The sequence below is a fragment of the Narcine bancroftii genome, chromosome 3 (assembly GCF_036971445.1).
Source record: "Narcine bancroftii isolate sNarBan1 chromosome 3, sNarBan1.hap1, whole genome shotgun sequence".
NCBI classification, from domain to species: domain Eukaryota; kingdom Metazoa; phylum Chordata; class Chondrichthyes; order Torpediniformes; family Narcinidae; genus Narcine; species Narcine bancroftii.
Window position 1 is genome coordinate 43265198 of NC_091471.1, and position 21836 is coordinate 43287033.

The following is a 21836-nucleotide window of genomic DNA, read 5'->3' on the forward strand; positions in this document are numbered from 1 at the left end:
ATGAACAAGTCATGAAATTCATTGTTTTCTGACAGCGTAGTGGAAACATTCATACAAACCACCATAAAAATAAATAAATCAACAAATAAATAAATCGTGCACGAAAAGTCAAAGTAAGGTAGTGCCTTTGGTTCATTGATCATTCAGAAATCTGATGGCAGAGGTAAAGAAGCTACCTTGTGCCACTGAGTGCTTGAATTCTTTAGGCTCCTTTATCTTTTTCCCCCAATGGTGACAAAGTGAAGAGAGAATGGCCTGGGTGGTGGGGATCCTTGACAATAGAGGAACTTTCTTAAGACATCGCCTCATGTCTATGTCCTCAGTGGAGTGAAGTCTGGTGCCTGTGATGTCGCAGGTTGAGCTAACAACCCTCTGGAGTTTATTCTTGCCCTCAGACTTGGCACCTCCATACCAGGCAGTGATATAACCAGCCAGAATGCTCTCCACAGTGCACCTCTTGATGTTTATGAAGAGTCTTTGGTGACATACCGGATGTCCTCAGACACTTCACAAAGTATAGATGCTGGCAAGTGTTTTTTATGATTGCATCAACAAGGAGATTCTAGGACAGATCCTTGGAGATATTGACACCAAGGAATTTGAAGTTCTTGACCCTCTCCACTACTGAGCCCTTGATGAGAACTAGTTCGTATTTTCCTGACTTCCTTCTGAAGTCCACAATCATCTCGTTGGTTTTGCTAACATTTAATGCAAGGTTGTTGGTGTGACACCATTCAACGAGCTGATCTATCTCCCTCCTGTACACTTCCTCATTGCCATTTCTGTTTCTGCTGACAATTGTGGTGTCATCAGCAAACTATGTAGATAGCATTGGAATTATGCCTAGCCCACACAGTTATGGGTGTATAATGAGAAGAGCAGTGGGCTAAGTATGCAATCCTTGAGGTGCGCCCGTGTTGACAGTCAATGAGGAGGAGACATTGTTTCCAATTCGTACTGATTCCTCTGTCCTTTCAACATGGGAGGCAGGAAATAGGGAGTTTCTGGAGCTCCTGTGGTTCACTGAACCCAAGAGGAGACACAATTGCTACAAGAGGTGGAAAATATAAAGGTGAGTTGGCACTGTAGCCAATAAAACTGAACATTTTTTCAATAAGTTTTCTTCCTGAACACAAAGATAACGTCAGATTTCCTACGTCATGGAGGCAGTTGGAGAAGAATTAAGTTAAATTTTATTGACTATACAACATTTAATCACATAATGATGCTGACACGTTGCATTAGTTCAACTGACCCAAATATGATTTTCATTTGTACTCAGCTCCTGATGCCTCTCATGTCAGTGTCCAACAACACTCAGCCAGCACTTATGGATTCCAGTTGCCCTGATACTGCTTTTCCATGGTCGCAATGTTCTGGTGAAACTTTTCTCATGTTCATCACTGACTGCACCAAGATCAGCAAAAGTAGAAAATGATTTTTCAATGAAATGTTGCACTTCATGGCTTTGTTTGAATGGTCGACTTAAAATATGACAGGAAATCACAAAAATAGGCGATTGCTTAAAAAAAAGTATGTGATAGGAAACTTATATTATGATTAATGTGGTCAGCAGCCCAACATCAATAAACAATGATGAGTCACACAACAGAGAAGAGGTGGAAAATCTTGTGATATGGTGCAAGACTAACAACCTGAGTCTCAACATGGTCAAGGCAAAAGAGATGATTGTGGACTTCAGGAGGACCAGGAACGGCCACCCTCCATGACACAGTAACAACTATGTAGAAAAAAAGAATAGAGAGCACCAAGCTCCTTGGACCCATCATGGACACACATCTCTTAACTTCTCAGGAAGACACAACAGAGACTACATTTCCCAAAAAGACCCAAGTGGGCAAGGCTACCAGGACCATATGTCAGCCTTCTACAGGAGCTCCATCGAAAGCATTCTGACCGGCTGCATCACAGTGTGGTACAGTTGCTACAGAGAAATGGATCAGAGGTCAATCCACAGGACCATAAGAGGCTTCCCCACTCCCGATCGACATGATCATCCGGGATCCTTGTCTGAAAAGGGTGTTCAAAATCATTGAGGATCCCTTCCACCCTGTATGCAGCATCTTTCAGCTACTCCTGTAAGGAAAGAGTTACAGGAGTGTAAGAACCAACAGCACGAGACTGAGGAAAAGCTTCTTCCCATGGGCAGTAAGAACACTGAACGACACTAATCCTCCAAGAATCTCGTATTCATGGGTTAGAGGGATATAGGCCAAACTCAGCAGGTGGGTCAAGTATGCATGGGACATTTTGGTTGGCACATGCAAGTTGGACTGAAGGGCCTGTGTCCATGCTGTGACTCTAATATAAGAAGAGACTATTTTGACCAAATAAGTCCATGTTGCTTCTCAGAGCAAACCCATTCACCCAATAACTTATTCTGTAAACTATTCTCCCCCTAAACTACCAGTAATTCTATACCACCCATCTATTTTGCCAATTAACCATGGTTTTGGGGATATGAGATAAACCAGCGGAGCAAATGAAACCTAGACAATAACAAGGAAAATGTGCAAACTCTACACAGACAGCATTTGAGAACAAAATTGCTGGAGCTGTGCCTTGGCTCAGTGACCAAGTACAAAACAGAGGTTCACAGTTTTAAATATCCGCAGTATCAATAAACATTGAGTTAGTAAATGGAAGTAGTTAGTTAAAAAGCAGCCATGATGTTATTAAACTACAGAATAGACATGGCCTACTCCTTGCCTCTTTTTAACTTCTTATAACCAAAATTGTTGCTTTCATGCAGGCTTTCAATACAATGTTGAGAAAAAGGAAAGCAGGAACAAAAAAAATCAAAGTGGTCACAAGAGAATGCAAGCTCTGCATCAATAATAAAAGCTCAAGTTCTAAACCTAAACCCCGCCACCCTCACCATTCCGTTAGGGCGCCTGCCAACATTTTTCCCTACCTTGATGAGGGGCTCAAGCCTGAAACATTGGTTTTGTATCTGTATCTTTGCTATACAAGTTCACAGTTTCTCCTGCTGAGTTTCCCCAGCAATGTGTTTTTATTTTTAGTCCCAAATCTACATACTGTTGGTCACTGGGGTTTTCCCATTGGGTTCCAGCACAGGGACTTTCATGGAATCCAGTAGCAAAATGCAATCCGACACAGATTTCTTTGGGAAATCTGGGCTAATTTCAATGAGAAGATATGGCAAGCATGAAGTTGTACACATTTTGTTTTGAACTGATGGTTTTTTTTTCTTCATTTAAGTAATGTAGGGATCACTGGGCGAAGCAGCATTTAATTGCCCATTCCTAATTGTCCTTGATAAGATGGTGTTAAACTGCCTTTGCAAACTACTGCAGTCCTTGATGTGTGAGTATATCCTAATGCTGTTAGGGAGAGAGCTCCAGGACTTTTGACTCAGCAATGGTGAAGGAATAGCAATACATTTCCAAGCATACAACTTGGATGGCAACTTGCACAGATACGACACTACAATGTTTGGGCATCCTTGTGCTTCCAGCTGGTAAAGATCATGAATTTGTTGCTGCAATGTACATTAAAAGTCCAAAAATGCAAGCCACTCGAGAATTGGAACTTCTCAAAAACTCTCAAACTTTTTAAATTTAGCAAGATTTGCATGAGTGGATGCATCCAATGCACAGAAGACATGGAAATGAATTATTTTTTTTGTACTTTGTATTTTATATGAAAAAAATGTTTTGTTCACAAACTATTAAAATGTACGTGTTCAACTCTTTATTCTCCTTAAATCTGAATTTTAAAAGAACTGCCCAAGAATCCAGAAAATCTGAAAATTTAGACTGACCCAATACCTGAGCAGTCTGGATTTCAGGACTTTTACTGTATCCTGTACATGGTGTTATTGGCACAGTTATTGTGTGTCAATGGTGGTGTGTGAATGGTTGCCTACAAGCAGGCAAGTAGACGAGCATCAAGACCAAAATGTCAGTTATGTATCTTTACCTTTGCTATACAGGTACACAATCCTTTATTCAGACATCTAAAATCCTGAAAGTCCAAAATCCGGCAAGTAGGCGGGGGGGGGGGGGGAGACCGGCAGCGCGAGTCGGGTGCGGGGGGGGGGGAGACCGGCAGCGCGAGTCGGGTGCGGGGGGGAGACCGGCAGCGCGAGTCGGGTGCGGGGGGGAGACCGGCAGCGCGAGTCGGGTGCGGGGGGGAGACCGGCAGCGCGAGTCGGGTGCGGGGGGGAGACCGGCAGCGCGAGTCGGGTGCGGGGGGGAGACCGGCAGCGCGAGTCGGGTGCGGGGGGGGAGACCGGCAGCGCGAGTCGGGTGCGGGGGGGGAGACCGGCAGCGCGAGTCGGGTGCGGGGGGGGAGACCGGCAGCGCGAGTCGGGTGCGGGGGGGGGAGACCGGCAGCGCGAGTCGGGTGCGGGGGGGGAGACCGGCAGCGCGAGTCGGGTGCGGGGGGGGAGACCGGCAGCGCGAGTCGGGTGCGGGGGGGGAGACCGGCAGCGCGAGTCGGGTGCGGGGGGGGAGACCGGCAGCGCGAGTCGGGTGCGGGGGGGGAGACCGGCAGCGCGAGTCGGGTGCGGGGGGGGAGACCGGCAGCGCGAGTCGGGTGCGGGGGGGGAGACCGGCAGCGCGAGTCGGGTGCGGGGGGGGAGACCGGCAGCGCGAGTCGGGTGCGGGGGGGGAGACCGGCAGCGCGAGTCGGGTGCGGGGGGGGGAGACCGGCAGCGCGAGTCGGGTGCGGGGGGGGGAGACCGGCAGCGCGAGTCGGGTGCGGGGGGGGAGACCGGCAGCGCGAGTCGGGTGCGGGGGGGGAGACCGGCAGCGCGAGTCGGGTGCGGGGGGGGGAGACCGGCAGCGCGAGTCGGGTGCGGGGGGGAGACCGGCAGCGCGAGTCGGGTGCGGGGGGGGGGGGGACCGGCAGCGCGAGTCGGGTGCGGGGGGGAGACCGGCAGCGCGAGTCGGGTGCGGGGGGGGAGACCAGCAGCGCGAGTCGGGTGCGGGGGGGGAGACCAGCAGCGCGAGTCGGGTGCGGGGGGGGAGACCGGCAGCGCGAGTCGGGTGCGGGGGGGGAGACCGGCAGCGCGAGTCGGGTGCGGGGGGGAGACCGGCAGCATGAGTCGGGCAAGCGAGGGGCTGGGGGAGACCGGCAGCATGAGTTGGGCAGGCGAGGGGAGGAAGACCAACAGCTTGAGTCCGGCGAGGGGGAGAGACCGGCAGCACAAGTTGGGCGGGCGATGGGGGGTGGGGGGGGGAAGACAGCAGCACAACTGGGAAGGGGATGGGGGAGGACCTCAGCATTTTGTGTTCATTTATTTCCACCACGGTGTCTACAAAATGTTGTAATTTACAGCAGACCAGTACCATTTCTTTAATCCATAATCCAGTACCGTTTCTTTAATCCACACTGCTGTTCCTTTAGTGCGTAAAGCATTTTCCAGTTTTCATGATTCTATTCTCATCTTTATTAATTTTTAAAGTTTGCACATTTTCCTCTGTTAAATTTTTAATAACTTTGAATGTTCTTTAACATACATAATCTCTGACAGCTTTAACAGCCAGCAGGCCCAGAGGCATGACTTGGCAGGCATTCCATTGAAAGCCTGTCATTTTTAATTTGAAATGACCAACACGACCCTTGGTCTCAATCAGCAGTGCCGTCTTAAGAAGGCACTTCACACCAAAGAATGCATTCCAAAATGATGAAGAACAGGGAAGCTATATACTCTGGATCCAAATGGACTAATCAGAGCAAATTTCCAAGAGCGCAGAGGATTTAAAGCTCGAATTGAGAAATTACTCAAGGATAATAAGCAAGTACAAAATGTAAAAGACTACTGAAATGTTGTTTTTTTTTTAAACTCAAAAAGACTGGAACCGAAGGGGTCAAATTTACTGTTGTGTAAAACTCTGATCAGACTACTAGCGGGTTATTGTGTTCAATTCTAAATATTCCACCTCAGGGTGGAGATGGAAATAAGAGATGAGATGTACTACAAAGCAACTAGCAGCTACAAAATTACTACGCACTATTTCTACAGTAAAACCAACTTCCTCTCCCTCAATTGCCCTCAAAGAAATTATGGTAATATTCTGCCGCTTGTCAAATAGAACACTACAGCACAGTACAAGCTCTTCAGCCCTCAATGTTGGCATAACATTGTGCCAACCCATATATTCCTTTAAAAAAGTGCAAAACCTTCCCTATCCCATAACCCTCTATTTTACTTCTTTCCAGTCTGCCTGTCGAAGAGTCTCTTAAATTCCCCCACTGTTTCAGCTTCCACCACCATCTCTGGCCAGACATACCAGGCACCGACAACTATGTAAAAAACTTCCTTTCTTTCACTATGTTCATACGTTTGCCATTCATGCCCTGGGGAAAAAGGCGCTGGATTATAATCTTGTAAACTATTAAATATCACTCATCCTTCTAGGCTCCAAAGAGAAAAGTCCCAGCTCTATATCCTTTTGTAACCTATGACAACATTCAGCTCCATCCACAACTCCTCCAATTTTCGTGTCACCACAAACTTACTGACCCTCGTCATCTAGGGCATTTTTTTTTTTTTTTTTTTTTTTTAAAATCACAAAGTACAGGGGTCCCAGAACAGATCCTTGTGGAACTCCACTAGTCACTAACCTCCAGGCAGAATATTTTGCTTCAACTACTACTCTCTAATTTCTACATGCAAGCCAATTTTTATCCACACATCCAAGGTTCCATGGATCCCATGCCTCATGAATTTCTGAACAAGTCTCTCATGAGGGACCTTGTCAAATGCATGACTAAAATCCATACTGACTACATCTACGGCCCTACCCTCATCAATTTATTGTTACCTCCTCAATTAGGCTCGTGAGGCATGAATTTCCCTTCACAAAGCCATGCTGACTATCCGTGAATAGACTGTACTTCTCCCAATGCTCACAGATCCCTATCCTTAATTATCCATTCCAATAGTTTGCCCACCACTGACGCAAGACACACCAACATATATTTCCCAGGATTCTCCCTATTTATTTTTTTTTTAAAAAAAAGGGGACCAATCCTCCAGCACCTTTTCTCTTGTGAATACTGAAGCAAAGTATTCATTTAGGACCTCCCCAACTTCCTCCATCTGTAAGCACATGTTGCCTCCTTTATACTTTATCAGCCCCACCTTCATTCAAGTCATCCTTCTGTTATTCTCATATGCACAGAACATCTTGGGATTCTTCATAATCCTACGTGCCAAGGCCTTCTCATGCCCCCTTCGAGCTCTCCCAAGTCTTTTCTTAAGCTCGTTCCTGGCTACTATATATTTCTCATGACCCCGTCCTGTTTCCTGCTTCCTACATCTAATGTATACTTCCTTCTTCTTCTTAGCTAGCTGCCTCACCTGTTTCGTCAACCAAAGTTCCCTTTTTCTAACATCTTTCCCTGTCACAATGGGACAAACCTATCCTGAACCCAGCACATAGTCCCTCAACTTCCTCCACATTAGTTCTGTGCTTTGACCCTGAACATGTTTCCAATTCACTTTCATTAGTTCCTACCTCATCCTATCCTCATAAGCTTTTTCCCAATTAAACCCTATCCCATTTTGTCTGCTTTTATCCTTATCCATAGCTATGCAAAAAATCAGAGTTGTGGTCACTCTCACCAAAATGCTTCTCCACCAAGAAGTCCGCCACCTGACCAGGTTCATTACCCAGAATGGCCTCTTCTCTCGTAGGCTGTTCCACATACTTTGTCAGGAATCCCTCTTGAACACACCTGACAAATTAAGCCCCATCTATCCCTCTTCCAGGCAAGAAATGCCAGTCAATATTCCAAAATCTACCTGCTTATCTGCTCCTCAGTGTCCCGAGGGCTATTTGGGGGCTTATTGACTACTCTGAGTAGAGTTTTGGCTTCCTTCCTATTTCTGACTTCCACCACACTATCTCAGTGGATACTCCTTCTACAGCATCCTTCCTTTCTATAGCCATGATACTATCCCTGACCAGTAAACCTACTCCTCCCCCTTTCTAACCTCCTATCCTATACCTTTTAAAACACCTAAACACAGTGACTCTTGTCAACAGTAATGGTCTAGTCACAGTTCTCCCCAAAAATCTAAAAAGTTTAGACCCATAGATCCCTTGTCTGCTCTGCCATTGAATGATACAAGGATGAATCTAATGCATTTCCAGCTTTCTGGCTCAATCACTATTTGTCTGGGGTTCAAAAATTGTTTGGTATCAGAGGCTTGAATATACAGTACTTAATCACTGAAGACATTTCTCTAACATTTGCCTTCACAATTTCATGTTAACTTTCCACATCTCAAAAACTAACAGATCAACATACCACAGTAAACAAATGTTTTACTGATTTCATCTAGTTTAAAAAGTATTTTTATTCTTATTTTTCCTACAAAATACACAACTCACATGTATTATCCTACATATATTCCACCTGCCATCTTTATCTCACTTGCTTAACCAGCCTATATACTGCTCCATCCTCTTTTGATACTGTATGATTAAGCAACACAGATATATCAAACTCTTCACACTTTCATGGTAGTCATGGTGGGGAGCTGGCTGATGGAAGACCTCAGTTTTCTTCAGACTGACTTCCAGGCCAAACATTTTGGCAGTTTCCGCAAAACAGGACGTCAAGTGCTAAAGAGCTGGCTCTGAATGGGTCACTAAAGCGGCTTCATCTGCAAAGAGTAGTTCACAGACAAGTTGCACTTGTGTCTTGGTGTGAGCTTGCAGGCGCCTCAGATTGAAGAGACTGCCATCCGTGCGGTACCGGATGTAAACAGCATCTTCATTGTTGAGGTCTTTCATGGCTTGTTTCAGCATCATGCTGAAGAAGATAGTAAAGAGGATTGGTGCGAGGAGGCAGCCTTGCTTCACGCCGTTGTCAATGGAGAAGGGTCCGGAGAGCTCATTGCTGTATCTGACCTGACCTTGTTGGTTTTCGTGCAGTTGGATAACCATGTTGAGGAACTTGTGGGGACATCTGAGGCGCTCTAGTATTTTCCAAAGCCCTTTCCTGCTCACGGTGTCAAAGGCTTTGGTGAGGTCAACAAAGGTGATGTAGAGTCCTTTGTTTTGTTCTCTGCACTTGGAGCTGTCTGAGGGCAAAGACCATGTCAGTAGTTGCTCTGTTTGCGCAAAAGCCGCACTGTGATTCTGGGAGAACATTTTCGGCGACACTAGGTATTATTCATCCCTAACAATCGAAGTACTCAAGATGGCAGAGGCCGACAGCATCGAATCCACGCTGCTGAAGATCCAACTGCGCTGGGTAGGTCACGTCTCCAGAATGGAGGACCATCGCCTTCCCAAGATCGTGTTATATGGCGAGCTCTCCACTGGCCACCGAGACAGAGGTGCACCAAAGAAGTGGTACAAGGACTGCCTAAAGAAATCTCTTGGTGCCTGCCACATTGACCACCGCCAGTGGGCTGATATCGCCTCAAACCGTGCATCTTGGCGCCTCACAGTTCGGTGGGCAGCAACCTCCTTTAAAGAAGACCGCAGAGCCCACCTCACTGACAAAAGACAAAGGAGGAAAAACCCAACACCCAACCCCAACCAACCAATTTTCCCTTGCAACTGCTGCAACCGTGTCTGCCTGTCCCGCATCGGACTTGTCAGCCACAAACGAGCCTGCAGCTGACGTAGACATTACCCCTCCATAAATCTTTGTCCGCGAAGCCAAGCCAAAGAAAGATTGTATATAGATATGATTTTGGGAGATATATTGGAGTCGGTTATTTTTTTTAGTGTCAGTCACATACAAACATTTCAAAACAGATCTCATTTAAAATATTGGAGCTCTACTCAAGCTAGACAGTCAGGCTCCAAGATCCTTTTCTAATGTTTTGGGGAATGCCCAAGGGATTTTACTAATGGACTGCTGTTTACAAAAAAGCAACAGATGAAAGAACTTGTCGGAGCTGCAGCCGCTGTCTTGTGTGCAGCTTGCTGTTCTAAGAGGGTCACGTGGTTTTGCAAGCAGGAAGAGAAAGACAGGCTTCTTCTCAGAGAGAGAGAGAGAGAGAGAGAGAGAGAGAGAGAATTCAGTCCTGCAGTTTTACAGTCAGCAGATGGGACTGGAACAGGAGGAAAAACACCATTTGGAAGACAGGCTGTGAGTCAAAGCCCTTGTGGTTCATGCAAGAGGAGAGGACTGGCTGTCTAATGTTTTACTTGAAATAAGAAAAATAAAAAGGAACTCTGTGGTGACCTGAAAGAAAGAGGTTATCATCTGGAAAACCCTGATGGGACAAGTTTCTTCAGCAAGACACTGAAGTGGCTGATTACAAGGAATCAGTTATGGGTGTCCAACGAACAACAAATCTCTCTCTGAAAACCAACAAGGACCTTCCTGAGCGGTAACCATTTACCTTTCAAGCACCAAAGCCTGGTGAACTTTATAAATGTTAAATTGTCTGTAATTAGTAAACTTGGAGGAATGAGAAGTGCAATTGGATTGTGAATCAAAGAACTTTTGAGAACTTACACACACATTACATACACGTGCGCTTAAAATTAGAAGGGGATTAAGTTAGGTTAGTTCAATTAATAGTAATAAGTTAAAGTTTGATCCTGTTTTAACGTTTAAAGATAATTAAAAACAACTTTTGTTTAAGTAACCATTTGTCTTTGTGAATATCTATTGCTCCTAGGCTTTGGGGTCCTCTGGGCTCATAACAGTACCTTATCAAATGAACCACCAAATCAGAGAAAATCTATGACATGGAAGGCCATTCCAATCTTGGCTCTGTTGTTCAAACAAAAAAAAACTAACCTAATCCTACCTTGGGTGTGAAGCCTGTGGATCACAACCCTTCATGTATTCATCAATGTAATATTTAAACACATTGATGGGTTCTGTCCCAATCACCCTTCCAGCCAATAGCTTCCAGATGCATACAACAATCAGTGAGAAAAATGCCTTTTCCTCAGCTTCTATCAATTTCTTCTACAAATTACTTTAAATCTAAATCCCCTGGTTTTTGACCCCTCTGTCAAGGAAAAACAACTCATTCCTATTCACTCCATCATGTCCCTTCAATTTGATACACAAAAATTATGTCTCCATTCAACTTGCTTCTGCTCTAAGAAAAATTTTAGTTTATCCAATCTTTCTTTGGAGCTACTTTTTTCCAATCTTGGCAAAAATAAATCTCCTCTGTACCTGTTCACATTTTTCCTATAATGCAGTGACCAGATCTAAATGCAATATAGATGTTCCCTTCATTAAGGAGGTTGCATTTCAAGCAGTTTTGAATATGTAATTACAGACACAATGATAATTAAAAGATTTATAACAAAACATGTATATCAAACTGCAGGAGAAAGAGAATGATGAAATAAGCTGTAAACCCAAAGAAAAGTGGATACAAGATCTAAACATAAAGAATGAAACATGGGAAAAGCTATGCTCCGGAACTATGAGAAATACAATAAACACTAGGTTACGCACGATACAATATAATTGGTCCCACAGACTATACATCACGCCCAAAAAGTTCAATAAATGGGACCCTACAGTACCAAATAGATGTTTTCACTGTAAGAAGGAAACGGGAACAGTACATGCAATTTGGGCATGTGAGAAAGTGGAAAAGTTTTGAGAAGATCTAAATCAGGTATTAAATAAAATCACAAAAAATAACATACCAAAAAATCCAGAAATCTTTCTTCTAAGTAATACAAGTAAAGAACTTGGCCTCGATTTGGATGAAGCACAAAAAAAGATTTATTATGCTGACTGTAGCAAAAAAATGTATAATGTCAACCTGGAAATCAGAAGAGAGCCTAAGAATACAGCAATGGTACATAGAAATGAATAAATGTATTCCATTGGAAAAAATAACATTTAAGAAATAACATCACAGTATTCGAACAAATTTGGGAACCGTACATGGAACACAGAGAAGTCCTACCGCAGACCTCCACCACCTAAAATGACAGAATGAGAAGACGACGAAATGAACTGACCCAGTATGTAAAAGTAGAAGACACAAATTTCTTGTTTATTTTCATTGTGTGACGACATTGTTTAATGGGTTTAATGTATCGTATATGTTAAATGTTTAGTGGAAAAAGGGGAGAAAATGACACTGTGTATATTCAAGAGGGAAATGTTTATGTGTATTTTGGTCATTAAGGTTCATAGTGTGAAAAATTTTAAAAATGTTTTAAAAAAGGAAGTTGCATTTCTAGAAAACTTTCTGTATCGCGATTTCAGTAACACAAAATTGCAGCACAACCAATACAGCGCCAGGGATCAGGACCGGGTTTGAATCACACGCTGTCTGTAAGGAGTTTGTATGTTCTCCCCGTGTCGACATGGGTTTTCTCCGGGGGCTCCAGTTTCCTTCCACCACTCAAAATGTACCGGGGGTGTAGGTTAATTGGGAGGCACAGGCTCATGGGCCGAAATGGCCCGTTACCATGCAGCATGTCTAAATTTAAATTTAATTTTTTTTTAAATATCAGTGCAGGAAACTTTGGTTGAAACAACTAGAGTTTTAAAAAAAATGTTTATTTACTTGCTTTGATTCTTGTAAATTCCACTAAAGCAAACTTTCTGCTACATCTCAAATGTTTGGATCATGATTTGTGAATTCAGGTAACAGAACTTCGCCTGGACAAAACAGCTATCAACCAAAGGTTGTCTGTACTCAAATTGCAAGCTAATTGGTGTTTTATAAACCATCGACACCGTGAGCAGGAAAGGGCTTTGGCAAATACTAGAGCGCATCGGATGTCCCCCAAAGTTCTTCAACATGATTATCCAACTGCACGAAAACCAACAAGGTCAGGTCAGATACAGCAATGAGCTCTCTGAACCTTTCTCCATTAACAATGGCGTGAAGCAAGGCTGTGTTCTCGCACCAACCCTCTTTTCAATCTTCTTCAGCATGATGCTGAACCAAGCCATGAAAGACCCCAACAATGAAGAAGCTGTTTACATCCGGTACCGCACGGATGGCAGTCTCTTCAATCTGAGGCACCTGCAAGCTCACACCAAGACACAAGAGAAACTTGTCCGTGAACTACTCTTTGCAGACGATGCCGCTTTAGTTGCCCATTCAGAGCCAGCTCTTCAGCGCTTGACGTCCTGCTTTGCGGAAACTGCCAAAATGTTTGGCCTGGAAGTCAGCCTGAAGAAAACTGAGGTCCTCCATCAGCCAGCTCCCCACCATGACTACCAGCCCCCCTACATCTCCATCGGGCACACAAAACTCAAAACGGTCAACCAGTTTACCTATCTCGGCTGCACCATTTCATCAGATGCAAGGATCGACAATGAGATAGACAACAGACTCGCCAAGGCAAATAGCGCCTTTGGAAGACTACACAAAAGAGTCTGGAAAAACAACCAACTGAAAAACCTCACAAAGATAAGCGTATACAGAGCCGTTGTCATACCCACACTCCTGTTCGGCTCCGAATCATGGGTCCTCTACCGGCACCACCTACGGCTCCTAGAACGCTTCCACCAGCGTTGTCTCCGCTCCATCCTCAACATCCATTGGAGCGCTTACATCCCTAACGTCGAAGTACTCGAGATGGCAGAGGTCGACAGCATCGAGTCCACGCTGCTGAAGATCCAGCTGCGCTGGATGGGTCACGTCTCCAGAATGGAGGACCATCGCCTTCCCAAGACCGTGTTATATGGCGAGCTCTCCACTGGCCACCGTGACAGAGGTGCACCAAAGAAAAGGTACAAGGACTGCCTAAAGAAATCTCTTGGTGCCTGCCACATTGACCACCGCCAGTGGGCTGATAACGCCTCAAACCGTGCATCTTGGCCCCTCACAGTTTGGCGGGCAGCAACCTCCTTTGAAGAAGACCGCAGAGCCCACCTCACTGACAAAAGGCAAAGGAGGAAAAACCCAACACCCAACCCCAACCAACCAATTTTCCCCTGCAACCGCTGCAATCGTGTCTGCCTGTCCCGCATCGGACTTGTCAGCCACAAACGAGCCTGCAGCTGACGTGGACTTTTTACCCCCTCCATAAATCTTCGTCCGCGAAGCCAAGCCAAAGAAGACTGTTCTACCATAGCCTTCCTGGTTTCATGTGCTCTGGCACAACCAGAGACGAACAGCCATCTCCATTTTTTAACTACCTGTCTTGTTACATTCAAGCATCTGCGGCCATTCCATTCAATATCCTACTTCTTGTATATTCCATTGGCTTGTTGCATGAAATCTCCATCTGCCATTCTTTTGCCCAATTGAACGGTCCACCTATACCTTCCTGCAGTTTAATGCTTTCTACCTTATTAATGAACACCGCAGTCAATTCAGTTCACACTTACACTGTGTGACTCAGTAACACCATCTACAAGTTTGCTGATTATACCACAGTGGTGGATTGTATATAAAGGGGAGATGAGTCAGCCATGCAGAAGGGAGATTGAAAACTTGGCTGAATGGTGCACAAACAACCTCACACTCAATATCAGGAAGGGAAAAACAGAGGTGTACAATCCAGTGATCACTGGGGAAAATCAGGGGAGAAGGTGAGAAAATTTAAGTACTTGGGAGTCACTATCTCAGAGGATCTTTCCTGGACGCAACACACTAATGGAATTGTAAAGAAAGCAAGTCAGCACCTCTACTTCCTCAGGAGTTTTGCAGAGGTTTGATATGACATCACAAAAACCTGACAATTTTTTTTTTTTTCAGACGTGTGGTGTTAAGTGTGCTGACTGGCTGCATCACAGACTGGTACTAATGTCTCCAAAAGTAAAGCCCTGCAAAAAATTGTGGACACAGCCCAGGACATCTTGGGCAAAACCCTCCCACGAACGAGAACATCGACAGAGAACACTGCCATCGGAGAGCAGCAGCAACCATCAACCATCAGCACAGTTCCTGCTACTTTGCCAAATTTGGACCTATCTGGCTTTCACTAATTTTCCTGACCATCCCGCTATAATTCAAATATAATACATCAAATGGCCGAACCTCATTATCATTTCACCTGTTCAAATAATTCAATCAAAGTAGTTTAAGCAGGGATGATTTCCTTCAAAATTCCTATCTGTGCGGCTAGCCCAGATTAACATGTGCCTCTCTAATAAGTATTCTATTGTTTCAAATGGATGGCAATAATTTGCCCACCAATAGTTAAGATAACAGACTTGCAATTGTATAGTTTATACCCATATCTCTTTTTTAAAACAACAGCTGAATGCAAGAAGCCCTTCACACCTCTTGATCCTCTCCAAGAGACAAAGATTGAAAACTTGTAGTCAAAGCCTTGACAATGTTCTCCCTTGCTTCTTTTAAGAAATCAAGATACATTCATCTGGATCAGGTACTTTTTCAATTTTCAATGATAAACACTTTAATACTTCCTCCTCTAAATCTAATATTCATTTGCCGAAACCACACAATTGCCATCATTCCCCTTGTTGCCAATACACACAACCCATAGCTTTACACACAAGTTATCTATTTGGTTCCTAATTGGCCCATGTTATCCTCTCGGTGATTATGAACATAAAAATATCTTTGGATTTTAAAAATGTTATTTGTCAATATTTCTCACATTCTCGCCTGACTTTTCAAGTTACTCAATTTTATTCTTACACCTACTATTCCTCTTCCAGACTTTTTGTCAAATTAGAAAGATTAAGCATCTTGTCATCCAGGCACCTCGAGATTGTCTTGTTATAAAAATGGGGTGAGATTGCACAAAGGAGCATAAGTAGGCCCATTTAGTCTGCTCTGCCATTCTAATCCATTAGTGATCCATCCTCCCACTCAACCCCACTCCCCAGCTTTCTTCCCATAATCCTTGATGCTCGGAATAATCAAATACCTATCAATCTCTGCCTTATATACTCCCAACGTCCTCACTTCCACAGTCGCCTCTGGAAACGTTCCACAAACTCATGACATCTGACTGAAGAAATTTTTCCACATTGCTGTTTTAAATCGACAACCTTTTATCATGATGTTGTGGCCTCCTGTCCTCTATTCACATACCATGGGAAACATCCTTGCCACATCTACTCTGTCCAGGCTATTAAACATTCAAAATGCCTCTATGAAGCCAATATTACAACCCCTACCAACACCCTCTTCTTGGGCTTTCCTTATACTGGTTAAAAGTAAAATCTCCAAAGTGTAATTTAGAAACCTATGTATTTTAAACTAACTGTATACCAGGGACAGTGAGGTCTGGGCCTGAAGTCCTGCTCACCCAGAGAAAGTCCCCCCCCCCACTTTCCTTTCTCGCTGTAGTGATTGCCACCGTCTGGCTTGCCAGGGTCTCCTACATTTCTGCGTCTGTAGCAACACCTTCTCGTTGATGTCCCCTGTTTTCACTGAGTTTGCTATGTCGTGGCGAGACCGAGTATAACTGGATGGGTAGGCTAGGTTCATTAGCCTTGGTTGGCAGCCCACCTACGAGAAGGAAAACTGATTTCAAACCCAGGCAGATGGGGCTCATTCGTCAGGTCGTCCATTTAGGACACTCTGACGTCAACCCCTACAACCCGAGGACCTGGTCGCCTCCACCCCAGTGTGCTGGGCCACGGCAAATGAACCCTGGGTGTCAAGGGTGGGGCGAGTGCGCACACACTTCCATCCACTGAAACAAAAAATCCATCGTGCAGGCTCGAAAGAGATGCCCATGTCGATCCTTCCTAAATCTTTGTTCTTGAAGCCAAGCCAAAGATACCAATTACTATTCAAGAAGCTTAAATACTCCCATCACAGCTTTTCTACTTTCAAAAATACATTAGACAAAATCTTCCTTTGTTTTAAGGCTTATTTATTCAAGTTCCAATTACCAGTTGGCCAAGACTCAAGGGGTTTTATCACCCACTTTGCACACCCGTTTCCAGCTCTCCACCTCAACAAGCTACTTCCATTCCAACCTATTCCTGCCCCAAAGCCTCCCACCCCACTGCCTGCTAATCCCACTCTTTACATCAAAACACCCTTTCCCATCATCATCTAGCCCAAACCACCCCAGCCCACCAACTTCTAACCACTCTCTTTCCCCACCCACTTCTACTTGTCTCTGTTCCCCCCCCACTGCTACTTGTCTCTGTTTCCCCCCCCCACTTCTACTTGTCTCGGTCCCCCCCCCCACTTCTACTTGTCTCGGTCCCCCCCCCCCCCACTTCTACTTGTCTCGGTCCCCCCCCCCCACTTCTACTTGTCTCGGTCCGTCCCCCCCACTTCTACTTGTCTCGGTCCGTCCCCCCACTTCTACTTGTCTCGGTCCGTCCCCCCACTTCTACTTGTCTCGGTCCGTCCCCCCACTTCTACTTGTCTCGGTCCGTCCCCCCACTTCTACTTGTCTCGGTCCGTCCCCCCACTTCTACTTGTCTCGGTCCGTCCCCCCACTTCTACTTGTCTCGGTCCGTCCCCCCACTTCTACTTGTCTCGGTCCGTCCCCCCACTTCTACTTGTCTCGGTCCGTCCCCCCACTTCTACTTGTCTCGGTCCGTCCCCCACTTCTACTTGTCTCGGTCCGTCCCCCCACTTCTACTTGTCTCGGTCCGTCCCCCCACTTCTACTTGTCTCGGTCCGTCCCCCCACTTCTACTCGTCTCGGTCCGTCCCCCCACTTCTACTCGTCTCGGTCCGTCCCCCCACTTCTACTCGTCTCGGTCCGTCCCCCCACTTCTACTCGTCTCGGTCCGTCCCCCCACTTCTACTCGTCTCGGTCCGTCCCCCCACTTCTACTCGTCTCGGTCCGTCCCCCCACTTCTACTCGTCTCGGTTCCCCCCCCACTTCTACTCGTCTCGGTTCCCCCCCCCACTTCTACTCGTCTCGGTTCCCCCCCCACTTCTACTCGTCTCGGTTCCCCCCCCCCACTTCTACTCGTCTCGGTTCCCCCCCTCCTCCCCCCCCCCACTTCTACTCGTCTCGGTTCCCCCCCCCACCTACCTCTACTCGTCTCTGTCTGTCCCCCACCACCTACCTCTACTCGTCTCTGTCTGTCCCCCACCACCTACCTCTACTCGTCTCTGTCTGTCCCCCACCACCTACCTCTACTCGTCTCTGTCTGTCCCCCACCACCTACCTCTACTCGTCTCTGTCTGTCCCCCACCACCTACCTCTACTCGTCTCTGTCTGTCCCCCACCACCTACCTCTACTCGTCTCTGTCTGTCCCCCACCACCTACCTCTACTCGTCTCTGTCTGTCCCCCACCACCTACCTCTACTCGTCTCTGTCTGTCCCCCACCACCTACCTCTACTCGTCTCTGTCTGTCCCCCACCACCTACCTCTACTCGTCTCTGTCTGTCCCCCACCACCTACCTCTACTCGTCTCTGTCTGTCCCCCACCACCTACCTCTACTCGTCTCTGTCTGTCCCCCACCACCTACCTCTACTCGTCTCTGTCTGTCCCCCACCACCTACCTCTACTCGTCTCTGTCTGTCCCCCACCACCTACCTCTACTCGTCTCTGTCTGTCCCCCACCACCTACCTCTACTCGTCTCTGTCTGTCCCCCACCACCTACCTCTACTCGTCTCTGTCTGTCCCCCACCACCTACCTCTACTCGTCTCTGTCTGTCCCCCACCACCTACCTCTACTCGTCTCTGTCTGTCCCCCACCACCTACCTCTACTCGTCTCTGTCTGTCCCCCACCACCTACCTCTACTCGTCTCTGTCTGTCCCCCACCACCTACCTCTACTCGTCTCTGTCTGTCCCCCACCACCTACCTCTACTCGTCTCTGTCTGTCCCCCACCACCTACCTCTACTCGTCTCTGTCTGTCCCCCACCACCTACCTCTACTCGTCTCTGTCTGTCCCCCACCACCTACCTCTACTCGTCTCTGTCTGTCCCCCACCACCTACCTCTACTCGTCTCTGTCTGTCCCCCACCACCTACCTCTACTCGTCTCTGTCTGTCCCCCACCACCTACCTCTACTCGTCTCTGTCTGTCCCCCACCGCCTACCTCTACTCGTCTCTGTCTGTCCCCCACCACCTACCTCTACTCGTCTCTGTCTGTCCCCCACCACCTACCTCTACTCGTCTCTGTCTGTCCCCCACCACCTACCTCTACTCGTCTCTGTCTGTCCCCCACCACCTACCTCTACTCGTCTCTGTCTGTCCCCCACCACCTACCTCTACTCGTCTCTGTCTGTCCCCCACCACCTACCTCTACTCGTCTCTGTCTGTCCCCCACCACCTACCTCTACTCGTCTCTGTCTGTCCCCCACCACCTATCCTCTACTCGTCTCTGTCTGTCCCCCACCACCTACCCTCTACTCGTCTCTGTCTGTCCCCCACCACCTACCTCTACTCGTCTCTGTCTGTCCCCCACCACCTACCTCTACTCGTCTCTGTCTGTCCCCCACCACCTACCTCTACTCGTCTCTGTCTGTCCCCCACCACCTACCTCTACTCGTCTCTGTCTGTCCCCCCCCACCTCTACTCGTCTCTGTCTGTCCCCCCCACCTCTACTCGTCTCTGTCTGTCCCCCCCCACTTCTACTTGTCTCTGCCCCCCCCACTTCTACTTGTCTCTGCCCCCTCACTTCTACTTGTCTCTGCCCCCCCACTTCTACTTGTCTCTGCCCCCCACTTCTACTTGTCTCTGCCCCCCCCACTTCTACTTGTCTCTGCCCCCCCACTTCTACTTGTCTCTGCCCCCCCACTGCTACTTGTCTCTGCCCCCCCACTGCTACTTGTCTCTGCCCCCCCACTGCTACTTGTCTCTGCCCCCCCACTGCTACTTGTCTCTGCCCCCCCACTGCTACTTGTCTCTGCCCCCCCACTGCTACTTGTCTCTGCCCCCCCACTGCTACTTGTCTCTGCCCCCCCACTGCTACTTGTCTCTGCCCCCCCACTTCTACTTGTCTCTGCCCCCCCACTTCTACTTGTCTCTGCCCCCCCACTTCTACTTGTCTCTGCCCCCCACTTCTACTTGTCTCTGCCCCCCCACTTCTACTTGTCTCTGCCCCCCCACTTCTACTTGTCTCTGCCCCCCCACTTCTACTTGTCTCTGCCCCCCCACTTCTACTTGTCTCTGCCCCCCCCACTTCTACTTGTCTCTGCCCCCCACTGCTACTTGTCTCTGCCCCCCCACTGCTACTTGTCTCTGCCCCCCCACTGCTACTTGTCTCTGCCCCCCACTTCTACTTGTCTCTGCCCCCCCACTTCTACTTGTCTCTGCCCCCCCACTTCTACTTGTCTCTGCCCCCCCACTTCTACTTGTCTCTGCCCCCCCACTTCTACTTGTCTCTGCCCCCCCATCTTCTACTTGTCTCTGCCCCCCCACTTCTACTTGTCTCTGCCCCCCCACTGCTACTTGTCTCTGCCCCCCCACTGCTACTTGTCTCTGCCCCCCCACTGCTACTTGTCTCTGCCCCCCCACTTCTACTTGTCTCTGCCCCCCCACTTCTACTTGTCTCTGCCCCCCACTTCTACTTGTCTCTGCCCCCCCACTGCTACTTGTCTCTGCCCCCCCACTGCTACTTGTCTCTGCCCCCCCACTGCTACTTGTCTCTGCCCCCCCACTTCTACTTGTCTCTGCCCCCCCACTTCTACTTGTCTCTGCCCCCCCACTTCTACTTGTCTCTGCCCCCCCACTTCTACTTGTCTCTGCCCCCCCACTTCTACTTGTCTCTGCCCCCCCACTTCTACTTGTCTCTGCCCCCCCACTTCTACTTGTCTCTGCCCCCCCACTTCTACTTGTCTCTGCCCCCCCACTTCTACTTGTCTCTGCCCCCCCCACTTCTACTTGTCTCTGCCCCCCCCCACTTCTACTTGTCTCTGCCCCCCCCACTTCTACTTGTCTCTGCCCCCCCCACTTCTACTTGTCTCTGCCCCCCCCCACTTCTACTTGTCTCTGCCCCCCCCACTTCTACTTGTCTCTGCCCCCCCACCTCTACTTGTCTCTGTCTGTCCCCCCCCACTTCTACTTGTCTCGGCCCCCCCACTTCTACTTGTCTCGGTCCCCCCCCCCCACCCACCTCTACTTGTCTCGGTCCCCCCCCCCGGGTAGATACCTGTAGTAATAAACATCGCTCTTGCCGGCGCTCAGCCCCGATTTCCGGATCACCTCCTCCTTTTTCCACCCGGGGGGTAGACACGGGCAGACTGTTCGCTTCCTCTCCATGGTGGCGGCCTCCGGGAAGAGAGACGACCGGTCAGAGTTAAGCTGACAGCGGGGGTGAGCTGGCGAGGCGACCGAGTTGGGCCCCTCCTTCTCTGCGCCGGGCTCCTCCCGCTCCGTGCTGGGACCTTCTGTCCTTCTCATCCAGCTCCGCGCTGGGACCCGCCCTTTCCCGCCGCTCCGCGCCGGGGCCGTGTGCGTGACCTTTCCGCCTCACCGCGGTGGGATCACCTCTCTCTCTCTCTCTCTCTCGGGGCCCTCCGCGCTGGGACCCTCTTGCTCTTCCCCGCCTCCTCCCCTCAGCCTCCGCGCTGGAGCTCTCTCTCTCTCTCTCCCCTCCTTCCCTCCGCCTCATTCGACGAGCTGGAGCAGACGGGGCCACAGCGCTCCTAGCAACCGCCGCCGACCCTTCCGCAAGGCACTGCGAAGTAGTGCCCGGGTCAAAGGGAATGTCGTCGCAGGAATTCCGAGCAATGCCATATATATTTTTTTGAATCAAAAAAAAAATGTTGTCATAAACTCATCGATCAAACTTTAAAACATTTATTTGCAGAGCGAAGTTTTTAAAAGGATATCCCTCCGCCGGACCCCCCCCCGTCACTGGTGGCCGAGTGTGACCGACGCTGGGAAGGGGGACGCCACGCCAGGGCTCCAGCTGCCCTCCCCCCTCCCCATCTGTTGGGAAGGGGTTTCTTTTTAAAATCAACCAAAACAACATAAATATTCTATCCCCCCCCCCCCCACTGGGAGGTTGACAGGTTGAC

The 21836-nt window shown here is 48.1% G+C and overlaps 1 pseudogene; it reads right to left on the reverse strand.

Annotated features, from left to right (window-relative positions):
- LOC138757120 (methyl-CpG-binding domain protein 3-like) overlaps window positions 1-21442 on the reverse strand; it is a 133347-nt pseudogene extending 111905 nt beyond the window's left edge.
- Between the last annotated feature and the right edge of the window lie 394 nt (window positions 21443-21836).